The sequence below is a fragment of the Halichoerus grypus genome, chromosome 2, assembly GCF_964656455.1.
Source record: "Halichoerus grypus chromosome 2, mHalGry1.hap1.1, whole genome shotgun sequence".
NCBI lineage: Eukaryota > Metazoa > Chordata > Mammalia > Carnivora > Phocidae > Halichoerus > Halichoerus grypus.
The window spans coordinates 83,153,228-83,179,791 of record NC_135713.1 but is presented as its reverse complement, the minus strand read 5'-3'; the positions used below and the strand labels follow the sequence as shown (position 1 = coordinate 83,179,791).

Sequence of the window (26,564 nt, the reverse complement as noted above, 5' to 3'; positions counted from 1 at the left end):
ACTCCTTTGAAGAGAAGCAGCTATGTAGTCCTCAAGAATGGAATTTCTAAGTTTCATTAATACATCTGAAATTCCACCTCCTACTATAAATCTTAATGATCTTGAGAAAGCTGATTTGAATTAGTTTCTACCATGTTACTTTGGATTTAAAAGAACTAAAATTTGACATCTGTAGGTAATTTTACTTACGATTTTTTCTTCATTAATGGCCTAACATTAAATGAATAAATTCTTCACTGAGTTTATGTGGTGAAGATCTGGCAGTGAAAAGTATCTTGAAAACTGTACAGATTAAAATTTGAACAGCTAAAGCAGGAATCTGATAGGATCCCATAAAGGAGTCTTGATCCGTAGGAAATAATTTCCCGTGATTCTTCAAGATGGCTGTGCATATACCACAAAAGCACAACAGAAGCAATTGACTAATCTTACAGCTCTAAATTAACTTTTGAATGCTCTTTTGTTTGCCTAGCACAAAGATATTTGGGATCTTGGTGCCATCTGCTGGCCAAATACCAGCTTTTCAGATCCCCTTTTGTGACCTTTTTTTCAAGAGATACTGTGAATTACTTTACACTTTCTAATAAAAAGTAAAAATATTTCAAATGCCAATTTCAGTAACTTTTAAGAACAAAGACATATTTCTGTACAGTATAAACTATAGTTATATGACAGAGTTTCAATCTGAGTGTTTTATATTTATACTTGATTTATTTTTGAGAGCCTTACACAGTTAAAACTGCCACCTTTTTCTTAATATAAAAGATAATTTCCAAAAAAGTCAGATTTGTCTATGTTCATTAAAATTTAATTTTTCATATTTCTAGAGAAGATTGGGGTAGGGGTGTGCATGTGTGTGTTTAATATTAGAAATTATTTTTTAAATGCGAGAAGAAGGGGAAGGGAGCTGGAAATAACTTTGTTAATTGTCCGCTTTGTACTCAGCATTGTGCAGGATCTTTTAAGTAGATGGTCTCCCTTAGGCCCACAACCACCCTTCATATTAGGTAGTGTGAACTCAATTTTACTGTTAAAGAATTAAGACTAAGAGGTTAAGGACACAAATGTGAATGTTTTGGGAGAAAATCAAGTTTATTTTAATAGAATGATTGCAATTGCTCATTTATTAAGCTATCCCAGAAAACTGTTTTAACAGGTTTTTTCCAGTCTTTTTCTTTTGTAGTGACTGGTTTTTATCATTGTTAGAATATTAGGTATTTGATTTAATTCTGTTTTGGGGATAATGAAAGAGACAGAGTTGTTTTCTTTCTACTACACTCTTGTTCATTGCTGTCTCTTCAGTAACCAAATGAAGCACTAAATATCAGTAGGCACTCAATGGGTTTTAACAGAAAGAAAGAAAAGAGAAAAAAGGGGACAGAAAGAGAGAGGGAGAGAGGAAGGAAAGAAAAAAAAGGGAAGAAGGTGGGAAGGGACAAGAGATAATTTGCTGCTTGGCACATAAAAAGCTTTGGTAAAGATAGAGTAAGTTTCACCTACCTATGACATTGGAGTGTTGGGGAAGTGGGATGGTGGAGAGTTAACATTTATCAGAATTTGCTATATGACATGCATTGTTAGGCACTTTACACCTGTAACTTCATTAGTCCTAAAGCCTATCAAGTGAGCCCTTTATTATTGTTTCCATTTTTACAGATGAGAAAATTGTGTTCAGCATGGTTAAATTTTTTATCCAATGTCACACAACTCACAAGTGGCACAGTCAAGATTTAAATCTGTATCTGTCTGTCTTACAAGACTTATATTTTTAATGGTTTATTCAGTCACTCATTTAGCAAACATTTACTAATTGATGTATCACTCTTCTCAGAGAATCTCATCTCTTCTCATACCTTACAATATCACACGTAGCTCCAAAGTATTTCTTCAGTCAAAACCTCTCCTCTGAACTCTAGACTTGTATACCCACATGCCTTTTTGACATTCCCACTTGGCAGCCTGTACATACTTCAACCTAATATGTACAAATAAAATTCTAGATTTTAGCCCCAAATGTGTCTTTTTCTGGGTCTTTACTTTCTCTGAAAATTACACAACTATCCATATAGCTAATAAAATCAGAAAACTGGGAGTCATCCTTACCTCCTTTCTTTGTTTTATTTTTCAACTCTCAAATCTTAGCCTCATGCTTTACCTGACCTTATAAGACCCATGCCCTGTCTCCATCTCTACCTGTCTTGCTTCCCATTTGCTAGTCATGTAGGCATTCTGGCAGTTTTGAGAACAGATCAAACTCTTTCTTACAAAAGGATTTTGTACTTGATACCGTCTTCCTAGAATGCTTACTCCATTGTTTCTCTCAGGTCTCAGCTTAAATGAAACCTCCTCAGAGAAATTTGGTCTTGACAAACCATAATTAAAAAAAAAAATTCTAAGTAGGTTCCTTGTTCTTCTCTGTATCATAGTACTCTGTTCATTTTCTTCCTACTACTTGGAACAGTCTGGACTTATTTTACTTCTTTGTTTACTTGTTAAGTGTGTCTTCACATAGACTAAGTTCCATGACTCATAGAATTTGTCTGTCTGGTTCGTTGCTGCAAATCTGTGATGACTGAGCACTGGGCTTGGTACCTAGAAGATATATGATAGATACTGGCTGAGTCCACAAATAATGTTCAGCAGAACCTCTTAAAGTATACCTGTGCCTTCAGGAGCTTGTTCTGAGGCCCATAATTATATCCATTTTACAAACAAGAATTTTTTTGTGTCTATCAGAATTTTGTCTTCAGCCTCTTCTATTTTCTCTTTCAGCTCTCCATGGATTAGAGACTCCTAAATCTAACCCTTTTGCTCAGACATGTCTTTTAATTTTAGGCTTCGATTACTGTGAGTATTCTGGGCATAATGCAGGCAACTGAAACACTTTTTTCAAAGCCAAACTGATTTTCTCCACAAATTTCTTTTCTTTCTGTATAATATATCTAGGTCGGTGTCAACGCAATTCACCTAGTCCACCAAATCTGCTAGCAATTTGAGACCTCACAGACTATTGCTCTGTTTCATCCCACATCTAATCAGTGAAGTCCAGCCAACTTTAACCCAGATATGTCTCTCAGTCTGATTCCTTATCATACCCTTGCTGACCAACTCCAGCGTCAAGAAAGGTGCTTTTTGCATTGTAGTTGGTGTTTAATGACTATTTTCAAAATAAGTGATGATCAGAGAGGTCAGATGGGTTCCTCAAGGAAATATGTCTTGTGTGGAAGGTTTGCACTTAGGTTTTCTGACTCTTTTGCCTGCTGTAGTGTTGACATAAAGGGCCACTTTCAGGAGGAGATTTTATAGCCTTCTGTAATCTACACTGTTTCTTCCTTCTATCCTATAAATCAATCCCAAATAAATTTATGACCTAAAGAAAAGTAACATGCTTTGTATACAAACATAGCCCAAGACTAGCCCTGCCTTCCAAGCAGTTCACCCAAGTTCCTTCTATAAAATGACATTCTGTACTTGCTTACTTGGATTATGTTATGTATACTTCACAGTTAATTTAAATATGCAGATTAGCACAGTGCACTTAAGACTGATGAAAAACTCTCTGTGATCTAGTAGTTCATATATATATATATATTTGCAGTCATCAGATATAAGATTATTCTGACTTAAAAGAATGAGATTAAATTCTATCAGCTTTTAAACAAATCTAAGATAATTTAAGTCACTTGGATTTTCACATACATGTTCACATTATTTAATAACTCATTAGTAACTTCAGCATAGATCAGTAAACTAAAATGGAAATAAACTATTTTTAAAACGTTAGGGCAGTTTTTGTATTAGGTTGGTTATTAAATATTATTTTATGATATTCTTGCAAACTGAATGTTATCTCCCCTGGGATTTTATAAATGTTTAGTAAATATCTTTATAGTCTGAAACAGGAGTTGGCAAACTATGGCCAGTGGGCCAAATATAGCCTACCACCTGTTTTGTACGGCTGCAAACTAAGAAGTTTTTGTATTTTTAAGTGGTTGAAAAAAATTTAAAAAATGACATTTTGTAACATATGAAAATGATATGAAATTAACATTTCAGTGCTTATAAATCAAGTTTTATTGAGACACAGCCATGCTCCTTCATTTGTGTGTTACCTGTGGTTGCTTTTGTGCTACAGCGGCACAGTTGAGCAGCTGCAAATGGCCTGCAAAGCCACAATATTTACTTTCTGGACCTTTACGGAAAACATTTGCCTACCCCTGGTTTAAAATACTATAGCCAAGACTGCACATATTCCCTCAGGTTCCACCCCTGTATTGCAAATGCCTTGTCACTGTCTGAGGGCTTTCTCTGTGTCTGAGCACCCTTGCCTGTGTTCTCAGCAGGTCAAAGTTGTCCACAAATCAACAGCCCTCAATCAGTGATAGTAGATAAATACCCGTAGATCAGGCATGTTCAAGGCCAACAGATTTTTTTTTTTTAAAATGGGGTATCAAGTCTGGTTGCCCATAGTGCTAACTGTCTTGACAAAACACCCCTCTCTGACTTCCCACCCCACCAGTTTTTCCTGGGACCTCCTCTCAAATGAGCTGCTTGTACTAGAATCCTTGTTGCAGAGTATGCTTCTGGGGGAAATCCATACTGAGACAAATGTGAATTATTTGTGTATATATATTACGTAGGGTGTCACTTTGATGTATAAGCTACCCAGGTGTGATGAAAAATTTATAACCAAACATTTGGGCCATTTTTTTTCTTACTACTAAAGGAAAGACAGGTTTTATTAATTGATAGTTTTATTCTGTGTGACATTTATTGGCCAAATTTATCCTGGAAGATGCAGTTTGATAACTTTCTCATATTTTTGAACACAAATGCCTATTCCAGGAGAGTTATTCTTGAAGTATTGAATTAATTTTTCATATTGTAAAATCTTCCTTTCCTCCTTTGTGAAATTTATATTTTCTTTTTTTACTAATAAAACTTTTTTGCTATGTCTTTAGAAAACTTCCACTCAAATTTTATTTTGCATCAATAATAGATGGAAACAAACACAGCATAAGAGGTAGCCAAGAGAATTTTTTTCCATATGATAATTAGCTATAGGCTCAGAATGTTTAAGAATAAATATTTCATAACTCTGTGGAAAATGCCCATATGTTTTCCTTGTATATGTCTCATATTATTTCCCTAGTGGTTAGTAAAAATCAGTAGTGTCAGACCTAAATCTCTTCCATTTTTCCTTTGTTCAGGATTCTATAGGTGTCTATATCTTGAATAAAACTTTAATATTACTACTTTAATTACATCACGTTTTTCCATTTGCTTAATGAACATAATAGTTGATGCCCCTAAACTATTATAAAGTATGGAATAGACATTTAAGAGATTTAATTGAAAAAAAAACTGGAGGAATAAAATATTTGATTTGTTTGGGTCAAATAACTATTTTATAGTTTAAACAAATAGACTGCCTCAAATTACTTTGAGATTTCCCAGTTTGTGTGTGTGTGTTTGTGTGTGTGTGTGTGTGTGTGTGTGTATGCAGTATATAGTTTAAGGACTTTGAGACATGGTTATATGAAAAAAAGTTGAATTACCATGTTTAAAATACTACTATTTGTGTAAAAAACATGCCTAGGATATATTTAGGATGATACACAGGAAACTAGTAGTGGTGCTTTTCTTTGTGGAGGGGAACAGAGACTAGGATCAGTGGTGAGAGGGAGACATATTTTCAACTATACACTCTATTGCACTGTTTGTGGTTTTGTTTTTGCCATTTATGTGAATAACTTAAAAGGAACTTAGAAAGAAAAGAAAGAAGGAAGAAAGAAAGGAAGAAGGCTATTGGCATTAGAGGGACCCAGGTGTGAAACCTGTGACGTCATTTCCTAACCATATGATTATATTCATATTGCTTAATCTCTCCGCTCTCATCTATAAAGTGCAGATAATACAATTATAATACATGGATTAAAGCACATAGCATACTGCCTGGCGCACAGTAAGTCTCCAATAAGTGGTTATGTGACTGTACACAATTGTTAGTATTTAAGGGAATCTTCTTCCCTGACTTTTACAAAGGGTAGGCTTTTTATTTATCCACTCACTCGACACATGTTTTTTGAGCCTTTTTATTGACAGGCACAATAATGGGCTGAGGAAGTCATACTGCATCACTTCTGTCAAACACTGTTGGTCAAAGCAGTCACAAGATTCAAGGGGAGGGGATGCAGCCTCCTCCTCTCGATGGAGTGGTAGCATGTCGTCTTCAGTCTACCACAGGCTGCCTTCTGGTTGCACATTATTTATATACCTCTCCCATGCAAAATGTTCCAAGGTCCTACAAAATGTCATTCTGCTACAGCATCAGCTCAAAATTAAAGAGCTCTTCATCTGAATCAGATCCAGATGTGGCTGAGGTTCCTCATGTGTGGCTCCTTGAGTTCAGATCCAGTTGCTCTGAAGACTTGTGCATTAAAAAGAGTGGTTATCTGTCCCTCTTTGCTGCTGTCAGCCCTCCCTGTCTCCACCCTTAACGTGTACACTGGTAGGATAGAGATAGGATCACCAAAGTAGACATTTCCATTAAAAAGCAGGAGAACAGAAGGCTTATAGCACTTGGTGATCAATGTACGCAGGAAAAAGGACCCCCAAAGATCCCATCCTAAATACCAGAATGTGTGAGCTTGTTACTTTACATGGCGAAAGGGACTCTGCAGGTGTGTTAAGGTTAAGGCCTTGAGATGGGAAGATTGTTCTGGATTGTCCAGGTGGGCCTAATCTAGTCACCTGAGTCCTTAAAAGTGGAAGAGGAAGGCAAAAAGTGAGCCAGACAGAGTTTGCTGCTGGCTTTTAAGATGGAGAATGAGGTCATGAGCCAAGGAATATGATGATCTTTAGAAGTTGGAAACTGCCTTCCATTTACAATCAGCAAGAAAATAGGGAATTCGTTCTTATAATCTTAGGGTACTGAATTCTGCCAATAACCAGAATGAGCAGGAAACAGATTCTCTCTTCAAGCCCTGCCAAAACCTTGTTTTTTTTTTTGTTTTTTTGGTAAAGCTCATACTAGGTTTCCGATCTAGAGAACTGTAAGATCATAAATTTGTGTTTATTCACCAAATTTGTGGTAATTTTTTATGGTAGTGCTAGGAAATGAGTCCTCTGACCAGTAGTCGGACAAGTCCTCTGACCAATAGCAATTCTGAATTCTATCTGGGCACAAGCTCTTTGGTTCTGTCCTCTGTGTCATCCCTCCTCGTCCATGTCCCAAGTGGCAGTGGCCAGATTAAGCCGCCTTCCTACCCTCTGTAGAACAGTGGTGGCACTTGGGCCTCTTCTGCTTTGTCCCCTTTCGTTTAAGCCGGTGGGGCTTTTGTTAGTACAATTTTCCTAAAAGTTTCTGTAAATCTTTTTGAGGTTCACTCCATTAGGTAAAAGCCACACCCACAGATCTCTACAAGACAGAGCACTCTGCCTGTCTGTCTGTCTGTCAAGGTGTGTGAGACAAAGCACATATTAGTCCTGGAAGGTTGCTTGTCTAGTGGACAGGGGTAATTTTTCTGAAGTCTTAACAAAAAGCCTTATAGCCACAATGAAGTAATCTTTACCCTTCTTATTCCTGCTTTGAGGATCGCTTGCCGTCTGGAAAGGCTGGGTACCAAATGGCTTTGGTACTTTGTACAGCTTTTCCCTCTGAATTAAATCATAGCAAGTATCCTTAAATGTGTTCTTGTCTGTTCTTGCCTGCCAGCTGATTATGAATATACTATAAAGCAATTGTTCTTAACTTACAATACACACCAGAATCACTTGGCACTTTTAAAACTACTGCTGCCTGCATCTTATATACAGAAATTTCTAATTTATCTGGGGTGTGAGCTGGACAGTAGGAGTTTTAAAAGCTCCCCAGGTGATTCTAATATGCATCCACGATTGACAACAGTTGCCTTTAAATAACATTTTACTGTTAATAATTAAAGCAAGTTTTAAAACCTATTTATTTTGTTTTGGACTTCTCACCTTTATTTTCTGTGGGAATTTCCTAGAGGACCAAATGAGTGATAAGGAAGTCTTGTTAGATTTCCATGTTTTAGCAAATTATTAAATTCAGAGTAAAAAAACTGTATAGCTTTTTAATTTTATAAAGTCATTGTGACACAAATCAGAAACTTCACAGCCATCCTAAGAATAGTGTGAATAGATGCTTTCAATTAAATCTATGGAAATACTGTTTCTAGCTTTTATATTAGGCATTTTGGGAATGATTATCAAATCTTTAGTAAACTGTTTAGTTTATGGTAGAACATTGCATTTTATAAGAATGAAATAATGTGAATAGGACTTCCCCTTACTGCCTGCAAATTAATGCATCCATAGTTGTCTACATGGCTATGTGTAGCTGTAAATTTAGGATATTCTGGTTCATTATATGCACTCTTTGTGAGCAATGTCTTTTTAAAACTGATTTTGGTTTGCATTAGAAAGAATGCTTTTCTTGTTCAGCAGCTGGGTATGAATTTAATTATTGAAAATAAATATGATCTAATGTTTCATTGAGTTTTCTGAATAACAGGATAATTTGGTCAGCATTGCTATCTAAAAAGGCTGGAAGAAAGCCAGATCACACAAGAAGCAACTGCTCTGGTGAGGAGGAAATTATCGGCAAATTCATGTGATTTACTCCATTTAACATACAATTAAAAGTGGGTGTAGATTTGCCTGATACTCTAAATGCTTCCTTATCTCATGACTTGGTTGCAGAGAAATTTTGTAACAAAGTCTGTTGATGTGTGTTCTACGTTGGAAGTGTGGGTTCATAAACAAAGCCGCTGTCCCCTTGTAGAAACTTGCTTCTGACAGTGGCAGCTGGATCTGAAGGTGCAAGATCCGGGAGCATGTTGCCATGTGAACGTGTTCTTGGCACTGAAAGTTTGTAGGCAGTGGTGAGAAACAATGTTTGAAATGTTTAGGACCAGGAACTAATCATATATGAAAAAGACTTGATGAGAGGCTTTGTTGAATTTGAAAAGAAGCAGGTATTGTGAAATTAAAAGAAACTTTTAGAATCTATCATTAATTAAAAAAAAAAAAGAAAAATCTGCCAGCCATACTAGAAGATTGAATTACTTTTCTATTCTTCTTATAGAAAATATGACCTAACTGTTGTCATTTGAAGAAGTGGTCAATGAGTATGCAGGTTAAAAATGTTGAAAAACAGTATTAAAAGCCTGCATATTTGTCAGCTTTTAAAACTGAGTAAATTGTTATTTCTTCTCTCATTCTAAATACTCACTTTTGTCCTATTTTTAAAAAATTTGTAACTCCATAGACCACACAGATGTGAATCTGCCCCTATCGATCTCATTGAGACAGTTTACTATAGTGTGCTGACTTCCTTATCTCCTTACAGATCATACCATTTAATTTCTTCACTCCTCCTTTTTTTTTTTTTTTAAGATTTTATTTATTTGAGAGAGAGAGAGAGAGAGAGTGAGAGTACATGAGAAGCAGAGGGTGGGGGGAGAGAGAGCACAAGAAGAGGGGGAGGGGTTGAGGGAGTGGAAGAAGCAGACTCCCTGCTGAATCAGGAGTCCCTACGCTCCATCCCAGGACCCTGGGATCATGACCGGATCCGAAGGCAGACACTTAAAGGACTGAGCCACAGTGGCACCCCAACTCCTGTCTTTAAATCTGTGGTTCTTCTGCTGACTGGATCGTGTCAGGGCTTAAATGTCTGGGTCTATTACTACTTACTGTTTGGGTATTCTTCCCTAGCACATGACCCCCTACCATGTTAATGGCTATTCATGTGCTAACTTAGCACTGCAGTTGTGTATATTTTAACAGCATTGATCTGGAGAGACCAGGCCTTGAACTTCTCCTGTGGTTATTAGTGTGGGAATTTGGGGACGATGTTAACTGTTACATAAAGGAAAAAGCACCATGGAGGCTTTTAGCACCTCGTAAGTCATAACTGTTTTCTCTTCCTGTGTTTGTCTCTCTTTGGAAGCTAAATTGGGATTGACTGGTCCAGAATATTGAAATGAAACCTTCAGAAACTAAAGCAGGGGAGCAGTTATGAGAGGGGAGAGAGGGGGGAAGGATGCAGGAAGGGAGAGGAAAGGAGAGATTTTGATTTGTAGATTTGTAGTTGGGGAAATAAATATTAGCTCTGTGGCTACTAATGGGGACATCTGCAAACTTGCTTAGGTGTAGGATATGATAAGACTACTGCTGATTCCATTTGTTAACCTACCTCAGGAGGTGATTTACTTCACTGGAATGTAAAAGGTCATCCTAATACTAACTAAGGTAACGAGCTGGCAGTGCGCATGATACCAGTTTCATGAATGATCAAATCAGTTTAAATCGTGGCTTATAAAGCTTTTGAAAACTATTGCAGTAGTTCTTTGGGTAAGGAAAAGCAGAGACCTCAAGTAAAAATCTCCCAGGTATTTAAAAAAAAGCCAGTTAATGAAATTTAATTTCTAATATTGAAGGAGGATGGAAAGGTAAATGAAAGCTATATTGATGTTTTAAAATTTAAGCAGAAAAGGGTTATGTTAATTCAGGGATTTAATTGTATTATCTGGATCTAGGCAATTTTAAAATTATAAATGATAGGAGATTGGGAGAGTATATATTTTTTATCAACTTTATGCCAACAAAATGCAAATGATATAAATAATATGTGCAGAATAAGGAGTTTCCACTGCGGTAAATCACTGTTTTGGCAAATAGAATTTTTTGCATATCACTTGTGTAGGGATATCAGGAAACACAACTATTGAAAGAGATTTTAAATTTGTTTTACCAAATCACGATATTAAGTCACATTGGTAACGAAGTAGATTCTCTGTGGAAACCATCAGATTTTGGTGGGTGAGGGTTCAGTAGGGCAAAGTTACCATTGCAAAACTCTGGCACTCATTCACTCTCCAGCTCCTGGTTAGCTGTGTCATAGTGTGCTGCAGGTACAAATTCCAACCTGGTTGTTGAGCAAATTCTATACTTCTGCAGTTCAATGCAGAATTCCGTGTACTCTTTCTTTTTGCCCCTAATTTTCTTAGTAAGTTCTGTTTGATATGTTGCAAAGGTCTGTTTGTATGTTACTACCTGTTCTTTGACCCTTTTCATCCGTGAAATGGCATTGCCACCTACCCACATTGGATAGGTGTGATGAAGAGTTCTATTTTGCAAGACATTTTCAAACATTTTTCCTTAAGGGACCCAGGACTATACAATTAACTCATTTATTAAGAGACTACCATGCGAGAGACTTGGTTGTACAAAATAATATGTGTATCACTGAGGTGTTTTTAGCTTCAAGGAACAAAGACTATCTCTAGTGAGCTTAGGGCAAAAGAAATGAATTGACTCAGCAGCAGAGAAAAGGTTGAAAATGTAAGGCCTTGGGAAGGTCAACAACCAGGGTGGCCCCAGGGATCTCTATGGTAAAAACTCATGGAGAGTCTGTTTAGGGCACTACGCCTAAAATTCCTTCTATCCTGTGTGACTCTACTCAAGTTTTAGATCCTGAGAGAGAAAGGCTGATTGAAAACTTGGGCCAGAAGTTCCCCCTGGGCCAGTTGCAGTGGGAAGGAATCTTAGGATGTCATAGTCTTTATCATGTGCTCACCCCTTATTGTAGACCCATCAGAACTCCATGGAATAGAAACCCTTAGAAAGAATAGGGTACTGTTACCAAAACATATCCATTACCAGTTCTTTGGGGCACACTACCTGGACTTGAATAAATCTCAAAAGAATCAGGTAGTAGGATAAACTAACTAACCTACTGTATTAGTTTGCTAAAGCTGCCATAACAAACTATCACAGACTGGGTGCTTAAAGAACAGGAATTAATTTTCCTCACAATTCTAGAGTTTGGAAATCCAAGTTAAGGCTTTCTCCTTGGCTTTTAGATGGTTGTCCTCCAAATTCTTCACAAGCTGTTGCTTCTATGTGTCTGTGTCCTAAATCTCCTCTCTTTATAAGGACATTAGTCATATTGGATTAGGGACCACCCACTCACTTTTACCTTAATTACCACTTTAGACCCTAGATTCAAATAGAGTCACATTCTGAGGTACTGGGGGTTGGGACTTCAACATATAAATTTGGGGGGGATTATAGTTCAGGCCATAATACCTACCTACTAAGTTTTAGGGTAAATGACAATGTATTTAAGGGGCCAGCATAGTCTTCAATCAATGGTAGCTAAATATTCTTACCTAGTTTAGAACATTTGTGTTGATGCCAAGGTGTCAGGTTATTATCTTGTGCAAATTGTGTTAATATACATATGTATTTTTGCATGCTATATGTCTAGGGGTATATATATACCCCGTAGAACTTGGTGCTAATATGCCCTCACTTCAGAAGACAAACATCGTTTTTTGCTTTGGCAAATTATAGCCTCTCTTTTGTTCTTAGAGAATTCATAATCCTTCATCTATTGCTCGAAAGAGCTATTGTTTGATACTGTAGTTCCAAGAGGGGCCCAGCCAGAGGCGACAGCAAGTCAAGCAAACCAAGAGTAAAACTTAAAATAGGAATTATTTTGTGTTATATCTTTTATTACTTTTTAGTGACTTTTTAAAAACAAATTATCATAGTTCTTGAAGTTTTTTTTTTGGGTGGGTGTGGGTGTGGTTGGGGAGGTTGTGTTTTAGATAAGACCATACAATTGCTTAAGGAAATCCTTTGTGTAGGAGATTTGTTTCTTAGATTTCTGACATTCAACAAGTTAGTGTTCTGTGTATTAAAAACTATAAACCTTATCTTTTAAAACACTTGCACATGATATATGAATATATGCCCATTGTAAAAATTTAACAATATACACAACTATTCAGAGGAAAAAGTCAACATCTCTCTTCACATTTTCCCCCCTCTAACTTTCTCCATCCCATTCTCCCCTTGAATGGCATGCATGGTTAGAATTTGGTTTGCATCCTTTTTGACCTTTTAAAATATTATTCCCATAATCATGTAAGAACATGCAAAGAATTTGGGGACAGAAACAGAACTGTAAATATTGTTTTCAAGCTTTTCTTTCTTCATCTAAGAAAATTGCTATTTTGGGTGGAATTTTAATACTAAGTTTTTCTAAATCTCACATCTGCAAATGGTGGGACGTGCAATACCTTGCATTTGGTGTCCGTAAGTGATTGGTGGGCAGTGAGCATGACAGCGTTAGCAAATAGGTCCAATCTGTTCTCTCTGCAGGCTTCAAAGACCCAGACTCTAATGAGCCACGGCAGTGTGAGAGTGAGCAGCATTTTACAAATAAGGGCACTGGATACAGAAAGACAAGGTAACTCGGTCAGGGTTGCAAAAATAGTGATTGAAAGAGCCACAACTAATCTCATGTTTTCTGACCACCAAACTACTTGCCATGTTATTGTGACACATATATTTCCAAAAAGATTGACAGAAGTCATTGTTTCAATGGCTTAATTTGATAACACTGGCTGATGCATTGCTATTTGATAGATAGAAAGTAGATGTGGGCATCCAAGAAACACACAGTGGAATTTTTTCTAGATACTGCAAGTGCATTTTTGGTAAACTAGTTTAAAAATCAGTAACAGAAGGCCTATGATAATTTTTTTTTTTTTTTGCTTTTCTTTTGTAATTTTACATTTGACTAATCTTTTATAACACCCAAATGTATGGGCATGAGTTTATGTTGAGAGGAAAACTTTATGAGCTCAGGAGGACCATAAGGCATTCAGAAAATAAGTTAATATTCTGAAGTGCATTAATTAATACTTTTGACTACCCTGACCAGTTAAGATCCTCAGAGACAGATACCCCAATTTTGAATCCAATTAAAATGATATCCATTACTAAATTAACCCATGTACATTCAAATCTTGATATAAAATGACATAGTCTCAAGACACCAATTAATTAATCAAACATGCAAAAATATGTCAAGAAAATTATTAATCCATCTATTCTGATGTTAGATCTCAAAGGTCTTCAAACTTCTTTTATATTAGAAGTATTATATACTATGTCAATTCTTCTTCACTTTATTTAAAAGATAACACTGAAAAAAATATTCCTACATATGTTTGTTTTAGATGCAGTGAAAAAATGTTCTTTTCAAAACATATGGTAATTTAATTAGGTGTCTCTGAATACAGCAAGGTTGGAAGGAGAACTGTATGAACTAAACTGAAAAAATTTGCTGCTCTCGTGTCATCTCCTGCCTTCCCCATCAACATCAGTATCTTCTCTGGGTTATCATTGTTGGAGTAGAGAAAAATTTTAAGCACTTGAAGATAAGGATTGTCTGCTATTACCTACTATAGTTATGGCAGATAGAATTCCTGGACGGCTTCCCCTTCCCTCACTGCGTAAACCTATGTGACTCCTGTTCTCAGTTCCTCTCGCTGAGGAGTTTTGGCATCAGTCCAACATCATTGACATTTGTGTAATGTTTTGCAGCTGGGAATTTGCTTTTATCTATGGCTTAACTACCTTTCTTTATGCAGCCTCATGGGATTTATCTTCATGGTAAGAGGTCTTGCATTTCTTTTTCTTCAATAAAAAGGTTTATTTTAAAATATTTCTTCCTTTTTTGATGTACTCAATCTCTGAAGAAAAAGTTTGAAAATGGGTTCTATATGATACAGTGATAAGGACATTGGATATTTGTTATGAGAAATGTAAATTTAAAAATTCATGTATTGAAATCTGGGAAGCAAAACATCATGGTTTCAGATGGGTTTGGGTGTGATCTTGTATACTGTTTTTTCTTCATTTTTCCAACTCATTAGAATGTACAAACATTTCCCAGTGTATTGAGCAGTAGGATTTGTCACATTTTAAACAAGTTCATGAGTATATATGAATAATGAACCTTTCCTTTTAGGACATCAGTGCCTGATATTCCACTGATAACTAGAGTCTGGATTTTTTTTTAAAATTTTCATTTTTTCTCTTTAATGTGCCTGACTGGAATGAATAATATGTGTTTATCTTAGGCATATGTTGTTTTCAGCCAAATTCATTGCTAACTGATATGGTAAGTTTCACTAATTTTAAGTCCTATTTTTATATCATTTATAGTAACTATTCTTGGTTTTGGTTAGCAAGTAAAATTGTCAGCAAACAAATGTGGATTGTGTAGCAATATTCATGGAGGGTAGATGCTATGGAGAGTGATGACTCATGATCATTCAATGGATTATTTGCCTTGCTTCTTTGGTGATACTTTCTATTGGTGAATATTGAAGAAATGAATCATTTTCTCTAGCTTTCACAGCACAGCTACTTTCTAATCAACTTGTTTTTGTTTTTACCTTGCATCAGGAGAACAGTACCTCCTGAGGTGAAATTCTATAGTGAGCCAAATCTTCTTCCCTGGTGCAATGGCTTGCAAACTTTAGTGTCTATCAGAATCATCTGGAGGCTTGTTAAAATACAGATGGTTGGGCCTCATCCCCAGAGGTTTTGATTCAGGAATGGGGCTGCACCATTTGCGTATCACATGAGTTCCCAGGTGATGGTAAAGTTTTGGCCTGGGAGCCACATTTTGAGAACCACTCCTACCGTGCAACTCTGAGTGCCTGTCCCTTGGTCAGTCATCTTTGTGTCCCAGGGGAGACAATGAAGTGTTTTGTTTGCTGAAACAGGCTCCAACCAGCTCCAGGTCACCCAAATTCTTTCTATTTTGCTACAAAGCTTAGCCACTTAACTTGGGCTATTTTCTCCATGTGGCGTGGTTGGTTAAAAAAAAAAAAGTAGCTCTCTTTTCTTTATTATACATGAAGATAAGCACCCAAGTCCTTTTCTCTTTATGAGTTTCAGGTAATCATTTTGGGGAAAAAAAAGAGTTTAATGTGATATATATACTGGAGAAAGTTCCAAAGTTTGCAAATTATCCTAGCAGTTATGTCTAGTCCATAGTTTCAGATTCTCTTTAAAGTGGTGGATGGAAGCCTCAGTGCGGTTATTTCTTGGGTTTTGTTCCCAAGGATGGAGCTCAGCAAAGGTCAAATACTCTTCTGATCTAACCATGTGGTGTCTTTCTTTCATGAGACCTCATCAAGGAAGAGCAATAGTATCTCCTTGATTTAAGTGAAAAATGTAAATATCTATCCTTGAGGACATCTGTGTCTCTACCTTACTTGAAAATTATTATCCATTTGGTATTATGTCTCTGAAGTGTCATCATCTATTTTGAAATAATGTAATGAGTGGTAAATACGACTTTAGAGCCAGATAGATTTGGATTGAATCTTGGTTTTGTATTTTATTAGCTGTATGACCTTGCATATATCAAGTAACCTGGCTGAGCCTTCCGTTTCCTCACTTATAAATTGGGAATGATAATAGTTACCTCATAGAGGTATATTTACTTGAGACAACAGTAAGGCACTTAGTATAAAACCTTAGAAATACTAGTTTTCAATTGGTTGGCAGCTATTATTGTTGGTAGTAATAGTATTATTATTATTTTTTTCTACCTATGTGGGACTCGATCCCAGGACCCTGGGATCAGGACCTGAGCTGAAGGCAGCCGCTTAACCAACCAAGCCAGCCAGGTGTCCCAAGTAGTAATAATATTATTAATCAAAATACTGAGGTCCTAAAATGTTAGGACTACTAAATGACTACCTTCTAAATAGACCCCTTCTAAAATTACAGAATCTCAGATTTGGATGAGGCCCCAAATGAACCTTCTCTCTATCATTGCTTCAGCTATTGAGTACTTACTATATGCTGGTTGCTGTGCACTCTCTAATCTATAGCACTATTGATCCTCTAAATAAACACCTATGGGCAGACTACTCAGAGTGGGCCCTAATCAAATGACCAAAGTCCTTATGACAAGTAGGGAACTAGAACACAGACTCAGAAGAATGCCATGTGATTATGGAGGCAGAAATCCAAGTGAGCTCTAGGAAGAGGCAAGGAAGGATCCTCCCCTAGAACTTTCAGAGGGAGCATGGTTGTGCTGACATTTTAATTTCTTTTAGCCTCCAGAAAGGTGAGACAATAAATTTCTGTTGTTTTAAGCCATCCAAGTTTGTGGTAATTTGTCATGGAAACCCTAGGGAACTAATACACTTGGCGTTGGAGGTGGTGTGTTTGCCTTTAGATAATTCAGGAGGAAATGTATTGCAGCCATTATTTGTAGAAAGATTGATATGGAATTGTGTCACCTACTTTCTTCCTTGTGCTCATGGGATCAAAGTCCACCACTCTTCTTTTTCAGGGAAGGCAGAAGCTGGAGCAGAGAAAAACATTAAAATCAGGCTGAAACTGGAGGCATCAAAGTTCACAAGGCACAGAAAAGGACAGTGGTATGGGACTTCTCATATTTGGGAATAGGTGGAAAATCTTCAGGAGGGGATCTGAGACTCTGGACCAGAGTGGGGTCCTAAGTTGAGGCTGAGGGTTGATAAGAAAGTAAATGATTGAAATAAAATAAGATAATATCCAAGTGGGTCACCTCCCAAAAGGCATTTCTTCATTCCCCTCTCTTTAATGTCATAAGTACACTTTTTTTTGCCTTTCTTTTTGTCAGATAGAGTATGTTTATTTAGTAAATTTTGAATGCATTTTAGAAAATGTTCTCCTCAGTCAACTGCTCAAACCATCTGTAGAGTTCTATGGAATTACTACAAAAGGCACCCTTTCCTCAAAACACATGACTTCCATCTGGTCAGATAAATTTCATAATAAATATACAAATATGTGAAATCCACATGAAAGTCAATGTTGTCAAGTTATATGTAGTCACTCTACACTGTATAATCCATCCAATCTGTATAATTGCATTGTGGCCTTACCTGGCACATTCAGATTGCAAGAACATATAGAAAAGAATGTGCCAATCAAAAGGGGTCGGTCAGCTTACTCCACAAATAGGAGAGAGTCACTGGAAAAAAATGTTAACATTGTTTATCCAGTCATTGTTCTGGGGAGTCAGATTTGTGGATTTGTCTGTCCCTACTGTGTAATAGTCACATTATGGTAAGTTACTGTGGCATTCTTTAGCATCTGATTTATACTATAATTTTTTTATATTGATTGCAGGTGCACCTACTAATTGTAATTTGACCTTTGACTTGGGCCGACCAGGCTGACTAAGTGGTTGGTTCCCTGTCATTGTTCTCTCTCACTAAATGCCTTAAGTTTGCCCTCTGGTACCAATGTTGTTGTTGCTCTCTTGTTGAAGGGTGGAACCACTCTGTCTTCTGACCTATTAGATTTTGTGGTCTTTGGTAGCATTCACTTCCATGCTGGTTGTTGGACAGGCACTGCCCTCACTTCCTTGTTGTGTGGCCTTCTTTATATGGCCCTCTCTATATGTGACCTACAACATGGCAGCTTGCATCTTGGAAGGCAGCAAGGGAAAGCATCTTCCATTAAAATGGACACTACAGTCTTAAGCAATGTAATCATGTGCATCCCATTACCTTTACCATATTCTACTGGTTAGAAGCAAGTCACAGGTCCTATTCACACTCGAGGGGAGGGGATTATACAAGGGTGTGAATACCAAGAAGCAGGGATCATAGGGCTTTCTTTAGAATCTTTGTACCAAAACTAAGTAGATAGCTGCTCAACTACAGTTTACATTTCCTAGCCTTCCTTATAGCTAGGGGTGGCTCTAAGTTTTGGCCAATGGGAGGACAGCAGAAATAATGGGGGTGGAAGTTCTGGAATCTATTTTAATAAAGAAGTTTTTTGTCATCCATTCTGCTCTGTCTCCTCCTTACTGCCAATGGCAATGTAAATGTGGTGCTAGGGAGTGGTGTTGACCCTGCAGATGAAGATAAATAACCCTAGGAGGTCTCTGGAAGACGAACAGCATGAAAAGACTGCCTCCCTGGGTAAACTTGTAAGCAGAGCCCCTTTGCTGGCCCTGAAATGCTCACTTCTGGACTGTTAAATGAGAGTGAATAATCTTCTTAGCTTCTCTAACTATATTTTGGAGAGTCTTTGTTACAGCAATTTACCTTATACCTAACTAGTTCATTCTATGGATAGATTGTCTCACTATGGTGGGCCAAATGGTACTCCCTGAATAATGGGAACCACTCATGGACCAATCTGAACTGGAGGATAGGGTGTGCAGACAAAGAGTAACATACATTGGCTACAAGAGACTTCACTACTTCTTTTTTTTTTTTTAAAGAGGCTGTTCTTTTTTTTAAAGATTTTATTTATTTGAGAGAGAGAGAGAGCAGGGGGGAGGGGTAGAGGGAGAAGCAGACTCCTTGCTGAGCAGGGAGCCCGATGTGGGACTAGATCCCAGGACCCCGAGATCATGACCTGAGCCAAAGGCGGATGCTTAACTGACAGCCACCCAAGCGCCCCCGAGACTTCACATACTTTTATATAAGAGAAGAAAGACATCACCTTAAAAGAAACTTTTATATAAGAGAAAAACATTGCTTTAAAAAATACTTGTAGAAACAAAACCTAGTTTATAATATTGTCAATCCTTTTGGCATTGTTAAGGATTAAAATAAATAATTTCTTTAATAGATAACTGTTCTAATTATCTATTACTACATAATGAATTGTCCTAAAACTTAGTGGCTTAAAGCAACAGGACTTATTTTATATTTGTTTCTTATGATTCTGCGGTTAATTGGATTCAGCTAGGTAGTTTGTACCTGGGATCAATAGTCAGTGGTATAATCAGATAGTGGCTGGGGCTGGATCATCCCCAGGCTCACTCGCTCACTTGTCTGGAGGTTGATGCTGGCTCTCGGCTGTGACCTCAGCTGGGGATGTTGGCTAGAACACCTTCATGTGGTTCTCAATGAGGTCTTCCCTCTTCCTTGGGATATGGTGACTGGTTCCAAGAGGAAGTGTCCCGAGGGGCTCTGGTGGAAACTGTATTACCTCTTATAACTTATCTTTTTGAAGTCACATCATTTCTGCTGCAACCATAGGCCTGCCCAGATTCAAGGAGGAGGAGACATATACTCTTGCCGATGAATGATATCTGAGGGTCTATCCCTTCCTCTTCCATTGAGTCTCATTCCATTATGGTATTTGCTCAAAGTCCAGGATCTTGTCATCAAAATCAGGCCCAGGGGCAAGTGAGGCTTCTTAAATGTGGTTGTTGGGGTACACCTTCTTGTGTCCCATTCCTCTCAATTTGAACTCCTATGAACTGAAGAGACCTATCTTCCTCCCACACCCCAACATACAACTGTGGCAGAGTTTCTTGAGGATAAAACAAGAGAGGTAAAGCAGTCACTGATTACTAGCCTGTTTCCAGAGCTTGGATTAGGGCTCCATCCACTTGCCTGGTAGGTATTAGTCATGGCTATTGGTCCTACCCTCTGGGCCTTTGGTTCTGCCCTCAAAGTCGTCCTTTTTTTTTTTCCCGGTACGAAATCCTGAGTTTGCAATGCAATAGCCTTCTTAGCCTGCTTCTTGCCTGCTAAATAGTACAGGTTCAAAGTCCTCTTTTTACTTAATATTTAGTGTTTGTCCTATCTAGTCCAGCGTGGCTGTGGTTCCACCAGAATAATTCTCTTAAAAACATTGTGTGTTTGTGTGTGTTTAAATGTATCACTTTATAATTCTGTTTCTTCAAGCTAAGCACTTCTTTACCTTGGGCTCAGGATGACACTGCTGTGGGACAATATTCTTTAAGATTCTTAAAGGCCCAATATTTTACTGAGAAGATGTGCAGAGAACACTCCCACAGTCCTTGAAAAGGTTTTGGTCTGATTGGAAGGTTCTGCGAGGTACCACCTTAGATCTTTCTAAAAATCTAAATAAAGAACTTACCACCAAGTCTTCAGTTTCATTTTTCGACCCTGTTTTCCTAATAGTGTACTGGATTTCATCTCTGCCCAGAAAGTACTTCTAATTTTAGAATCATTTGCCGTTTAGAGAGGCTGAGAATATGAAATAGTTTTATTTTCAAGCCCAGCAAGTCTTGGCTCCTCTGTTTAACAGTTCATTCTTTAGCTTATCTCTGTCTTTTGCATTTTATCATAGGCATTGAGAAGAAGCCAGGTGGCAATTTCAGTATTCTGCCTGAAAAGCTCCATTAGCTAGATCTTGGAGTTCATTGGGTACATTTCCTATTTTCCACATGACCACAGACTACAGTGCTGCCATACTTTCCCCTCTATATAACAAGGGAGCTCTTTCCTACTGCTTCCAATGATATTTCCCTTATTTTGCCTGAGCCGTCACTGACAGCCCCCTTGAAGCCCTCTAGGCTTCCATAATACTTTCATGGAGGCTCTTTAGGTTTCTACTAACAATCTCCTTAATATCATCCCACTTTCTGCTTGCAACCTGGTCCTATAGGTAATGCTACATGTGGTAGGATTGTGTTATGGCAGTGCCCCACTTCTGGGTATCAAAATCTCTCCTCAGTATTTACTGTTCTGAAACAAATCACTCCAAGGCATTATGGCTTAAAAAAACAACGCATTCATTATTACCTCTGATGGTTCTGGGGTGGACTGGGCTCAACTAGGCAGTTCTCACTAGAGATCAGTCTTTTGGTGGCAGTCAGAAGGTGGCTAGGGCTAAGACCTCAGCTCAGGCTATTTTTGTGGTCATTTTGGAAAATGCAATCTGACACAGTAGCTGTATCAGAATAGTTAAAATTTTAAATCTTATATAGAAACCCTCACTGGTTAATTACAGCAAAAAAAAAAAAAAAAAAAAGAACTTACTGAAAGTATAGTGTGTGAATTATAGTATGGATGGAATGTCAGGAAAACCAGACTCCGAAAATGTGAACCAAAAAGCCAGTAGAAGGTAATGACAGTGTTGCACTGGATGAAGGATGGAAGAGGAGTAGGACATAGTCATCAGAGCAGCAGAATCTACTTTGACTCTCACCTTGAAATATGGAGAATGTGGGAATGTGGAATAGGAGAATATCTGGAGAATGTGCCTACAATGGGGAAGGCGTGGTGTATGAATCATGTACTTCATGATTTCCTCCACTTACACTTTGATTTTGCTGCTCCTTTCATTGTAGTAACCACTCTACTACTCATTCTTCAAGAGTTGCTTCAAATGACTATTTTCCATATGCTTTGCTGGGTTTGCCAATTAAAATTGATTTCTCCCTCTTCTAACTCATAATGCACTTTTCCCTTCTCTTATGAAACTTAGTGTACAATGTTTAGCATTAAAGTATGTGTTAACCTGTCTTGTCAGCCTAACAAGGTGTAACTCCTTGAGGGCAATGGCCTTGGCTTAGATTTTGATATATCCCCAGAGTATCTCAAAGCAAAAGGTGCTCAGATATATTTGTTGAATCAATAAAGCAGGTACCAAGTTAAAGATTCTGTAAATAGCTTAGTGATAAGTTCTGCATGAATATTTCCTTTTCATTGCTTTAAAAACCCATAAAAATAATTTTCTTCTTTTTAGGTATCATTAATTAAAGGCTTTCAGAAGATCAGACATATGCAGAAGTTTTATTTTGTTTAAAAAAAGTACTTTATTTTGAGATTAATGATTGGTATTACCTCAGAATATTGAATAAGATGAAACAGCGAAATCTCTTCCAGTAATTAGTTTCCTGATCTATATAATTTTAACCAATGATTTAAAGTGATTTTTGTTTTATTATTAGGCAAGTGCTTTCAGTGGATTACAAAGAGCTTTGCTGTTAGATCAGAAAAATGTTTTTCTTTATTTAAATATGGATGGGCTTATAATTTTTAGATTGATTAAGTTATTATGGTTGAGAACCTCTATTTTTACTTTCATGCTGATGTTTTAATGTTCTGCGAAGACAGAAAAGTGGAACGTGTGCAAAATCAGATTTCAACCAAATAGAAGTGTATGTACAGTGAAAACTTATAAATTTGAAAAAAAAAAAACTATTTAGGAGTATGGTAGCCAGCCTTCATGATGGCCCTCAAAGATTTTTACCTGTGATATTTAGGACCTTATGCAGTCCCCTTCTATATTGTGCCAGTTGGTAGTGTGACCAATAATAGACTATGGTGGCAGTGCCAGCACATGACTTTCATGGCATGGTTGTAAAGGAAGGTGCCCCTTCTGCCTTGTTCTCTTGGATCAGTCACTCTGGACAAATTCAGATGTCATGTAATAAGGACATTTAAGGAGCTTTCTAGAGAGTTCTACATTAAAAGGACAGATAGTCTCTTGCCACAAGAGTCAACGACAACTTGCCAGTCACCTGAGTGAGCCATCTTGGAAGTGGATCCTTCAGCCACAGTCAAACCTTAAGACAAATGCAGCTCTGGCACCTAAACGGTAACCTCATGAGAAATTCTGAGCCATAAGTGCCCAGCCAAGCCACTCTTAACTTCTCGACCCAAAGAAAGCTCAAGGCAATAAGTTGTTGTTTTAAGCCATTAAATTTTGGGGTAATTTGTTGCCCAGCAATAGATAACTAATAAGAAGAGGTGTTTGTTAAACTTACAATATGCAAACATAAGGCAAGTAACTGTGATGAGAGTGAGGACAGATAAAGATTTCTTTAATTAGATAACCACAAAGCTTGCAGTGCAGATATTTTTCCAGTAAGAAGTATAGTTGTCAAGAACTAAGTAGAAAATGTGTCGGACATAGATTTGGCAAGGAAATTATTGTTTTTTACTGTATGATGATTTGAAGATGGGTACCATACTGTACATATGTTCAACTGTGACAGCTAAAGTTATTTCTCCATTAGAGATTTTTGCAACAGGTTCTATCAATATACATTAAGTATATAGCCTTATCAACAAAAAACATATGTCCATTCATAGATAAAAAGATTTCAGTAAAAATATCATCTTATTATTTTCAAAAATTCAGCATCATAGCAAATGATGCATGAGTTTTGTGACATTGCTGGACGCCTCTCCATATGGGGAGCTGAGCCTGCACACACGCGGTAATGCATGCATCACCACATATTCACTAATGAAGCAAGGTAAAGAAATAGAAAAGCTTTTCATTCCCTCAACATGCAGCTGGTGTGTGATACCAGATGTAAAATCATTGATGTTCTTGCCAAGTCCTCAGGATCATGCCATGATTTATTTAAACTCAGGCAATCAAGAATATGTTGATTTTTTAAAATTTTTAAATTTTATTTTTATTTATTTATTTATTTATTTAATTTTATTTTTTTATTATTATGTTATGTTAGTCACCATACATTACATCATTAGTTTTTGATGTAGTGTTCCATGATTCACTGTTTACATATAACACCCAGTGCTCCATGCAGTACGTGCCCTCTTTAATACCCATCACCAGGCTAACCCACCCCTCACCCCCTCCCCTCTAGAACCCTCATCTCTGCCCAGAAAGTACTTCTATAGTCTCTCATGGTTCATCTCGCCCTCGATTTCCCCCCCTTCATTCTTCCCCTCCTGTTATCTTCTTCTTCTTCTTCTTCTTCTTCTTCTTCTTCTTTTTTTTTTTTTTTAACATATAATGTATTATTTGTTTCAGAGGTACAGGTCTGTGAAAGAATATGTTGATTTTTTTTAACAATATAGTCAAATTCAAGGAGAATGATAATAGGTGAACAGGAATATATCTTTTAAAATAAGCTGTTGGCTGTGCATTAAATAGGAAATTCTTATTTATATCTTTCATTCCTTCTTTGTAGGTTCTTGTGGTTTTTCTCGGAAGACAGAGTTAATGACTCTACTTTCTAATCCCTCAACTCCTACAGAATTACTTTAGAAAGAGGCACATAAATTCACTAGAGCTGTAATTGAAAAAAATCTGTGTTACTTTGAAACAAGTGTTACAGATGCCTATCCAAAATGGACAGTAAATGGCATGTCTTCTTTTAATAGTGTCAAGCACTTCCTATGATACTTTCCAATCTATGGTATTAAAGTTGACTATAACGAAGACCAAGCTGCAGGTTTCTTCCAGAGGGGTAGTTGCCACCATCTACAGTATCAGGACATGAAACATTACAAGGGTTGGAGACTTTTTTCCCTCAGAGACTTTTTATCTGGCAATAGGAACTACAGTGGGCATTCTGGGTGACTGTCACCATCAAGGGCAGTTGTGATCTAGAACTAATGGAAAGGGGAACAAAATTTTTTTTTTAAATTTAAATTCAATTAGCCAACATAGAGTACATCATTGGTGTCAGATGTAGCGTTCAACAATTCATCAATTGCGTATAACACCCAGTGCGCATCACACCACGTGCCCTCCTTAATGCCCATCCCCCAGTTACCTCATCCCCCCACCCCCCTCCCCTCCAGCAACCCTCAGTTTGTTTCCTAGAGTTAAGGGGAACTAACTTTTATCAAGCTTCTGCCATGAGCCGGGCACTGTGGTATCTTACTTGATTCTCAAAACAACGTTACATTTCAGTAGAAAAATTTCCCTTTTTTCTCATCATGCAATCACAGTGGACGTTAAAAAAAAGTTGTGGTAAAATATACATAACGTAAAAGTTACCATTCGGGCCGGTTTTGAAGGGTCCAGTTCAGGGGCATTAACTAGTCACACTGTTGTGCTACCAGAACTCCAACACAGCCATTTGTAATCACATAGCTCTTCTCATAAATCAAGGAGCTCTTTGTCTCGTAAGGGAAAATCACCCAGAAAAAGACCAATGGTAAAAATTATATTAATATATTTTCTTTTTTCTTTTTATTTATTTTTTAAAAAGATTTTATTGGGGTGCCTGGGTGGCTCAATTGGTTAAGCGGCTGCCTTCGGCTCGGGTCATGATCCCAGGGTCCTGGGATCGAGCCCCACATTGGGCTCCCTGCTCGGTGGGGAGTCTGCTTCTCCCTCTGCCTCTGCCACTCCCCCTGCTTGTGCTCTCTCTCTGATAAATAAATAAAATCTTAAAAAAAAATTAAAAAAAAAGATTTTATTTATTTATTTGACAGAGAGACACAGTGAGAGAGGGAACACAAGCAGGGGGAGTGGGAGAGGGAGAAGCAGGCTTCCTGCCGAGCAGGGAGCCTGATGTGGGGCTTGATGTGGGGCTCGATCCCAGGATCGTGGGATCATGACCTGAGCCGAAGGCAGATGCTTAACCACCTGAGCCACCCAGGTGTCCCTATTTTCTGTTTGTTTAACCTGATGACAACCTAGCAAACATTTTGGAACCTCTTGGACACAAGATCCCATACTAGGCAGTTTAGAGGATGTATGGACTCAGGAGAGCCCCACTCTCCATTGTAGATAGGAATTCTGCAGTCTGGCCTTAATTCCTTTAGGAAGCTCATTCATTTAATGAGTCTGGAATATCTTCTCCATGCCAGTTCTGTCAGGTATTTGGTATGTACTGGAGTGTGGTTGCAGCCCTCTTGAAACTACATTCAGATCATCATCAGCTTTTATTGCATGTTTACTTAAACAAAGCATTTTATAAGTAGGTGTAATCTTATTGGATTCTTACACTAACCCTAAAAAGTAGGTACATTTATTTTATGCATGAAGATTCTTAGGCACACATGCATTAAATAAGGCCTAGGGTCACATGGTGGTAGGACTGGAGTTGAAGCCTAGGTCATGTTATTCTAGAAGTTGCCTGTTTAATCCTACCCCACATTGCCTTTATTATGGGAGTGTAGACATAGGACCTTCATGGAGCTCCTTCTGTATCAATCATCCAAAATCACTCT

General features: G+C 37.6%; 2 long non-coding RNA genes across 2 annotated transcripts in view; both read left to right on the top strand.

The window, feature by feature from the left end:
- LOC118521943 (uncharacterized) overlaps positions 1 to 4,234 on the top strand; it is a 45,085-nt gene extending 40,851 nt beyond the window's left edge. Inside the window, exon 5 of the long non-coding RNA XR_013445709.1 lies at positions 4,136 to 4,234. This is a non-coding gene — a long non-coding RNA (uncharacterized LOC118521943). The remainder of the gene's footprint in view (positions 1 to 4,135) is intronic.
- Positions 4,235 to 13,194: 8,960 nt separating this feature from the next.
- Positions 13,195 to 26,564, top strand: part of LOC118527905 (uncharacterized) — a 202,908-nt gene continuing 189,538 nt past the window's right edge. The window contains exons 1-2 of the long non-coding RNA XR_013445331.1: positions 13,195 to 13,285; positions 17,204 to 17,291. This is a non-coding gene — a long non-coding RNA (uncharacterized LOC118527905). The remainder of the gene's footprint in view (positions 13,286 to 17,203; positions 17,292 to 26,564) is intronic.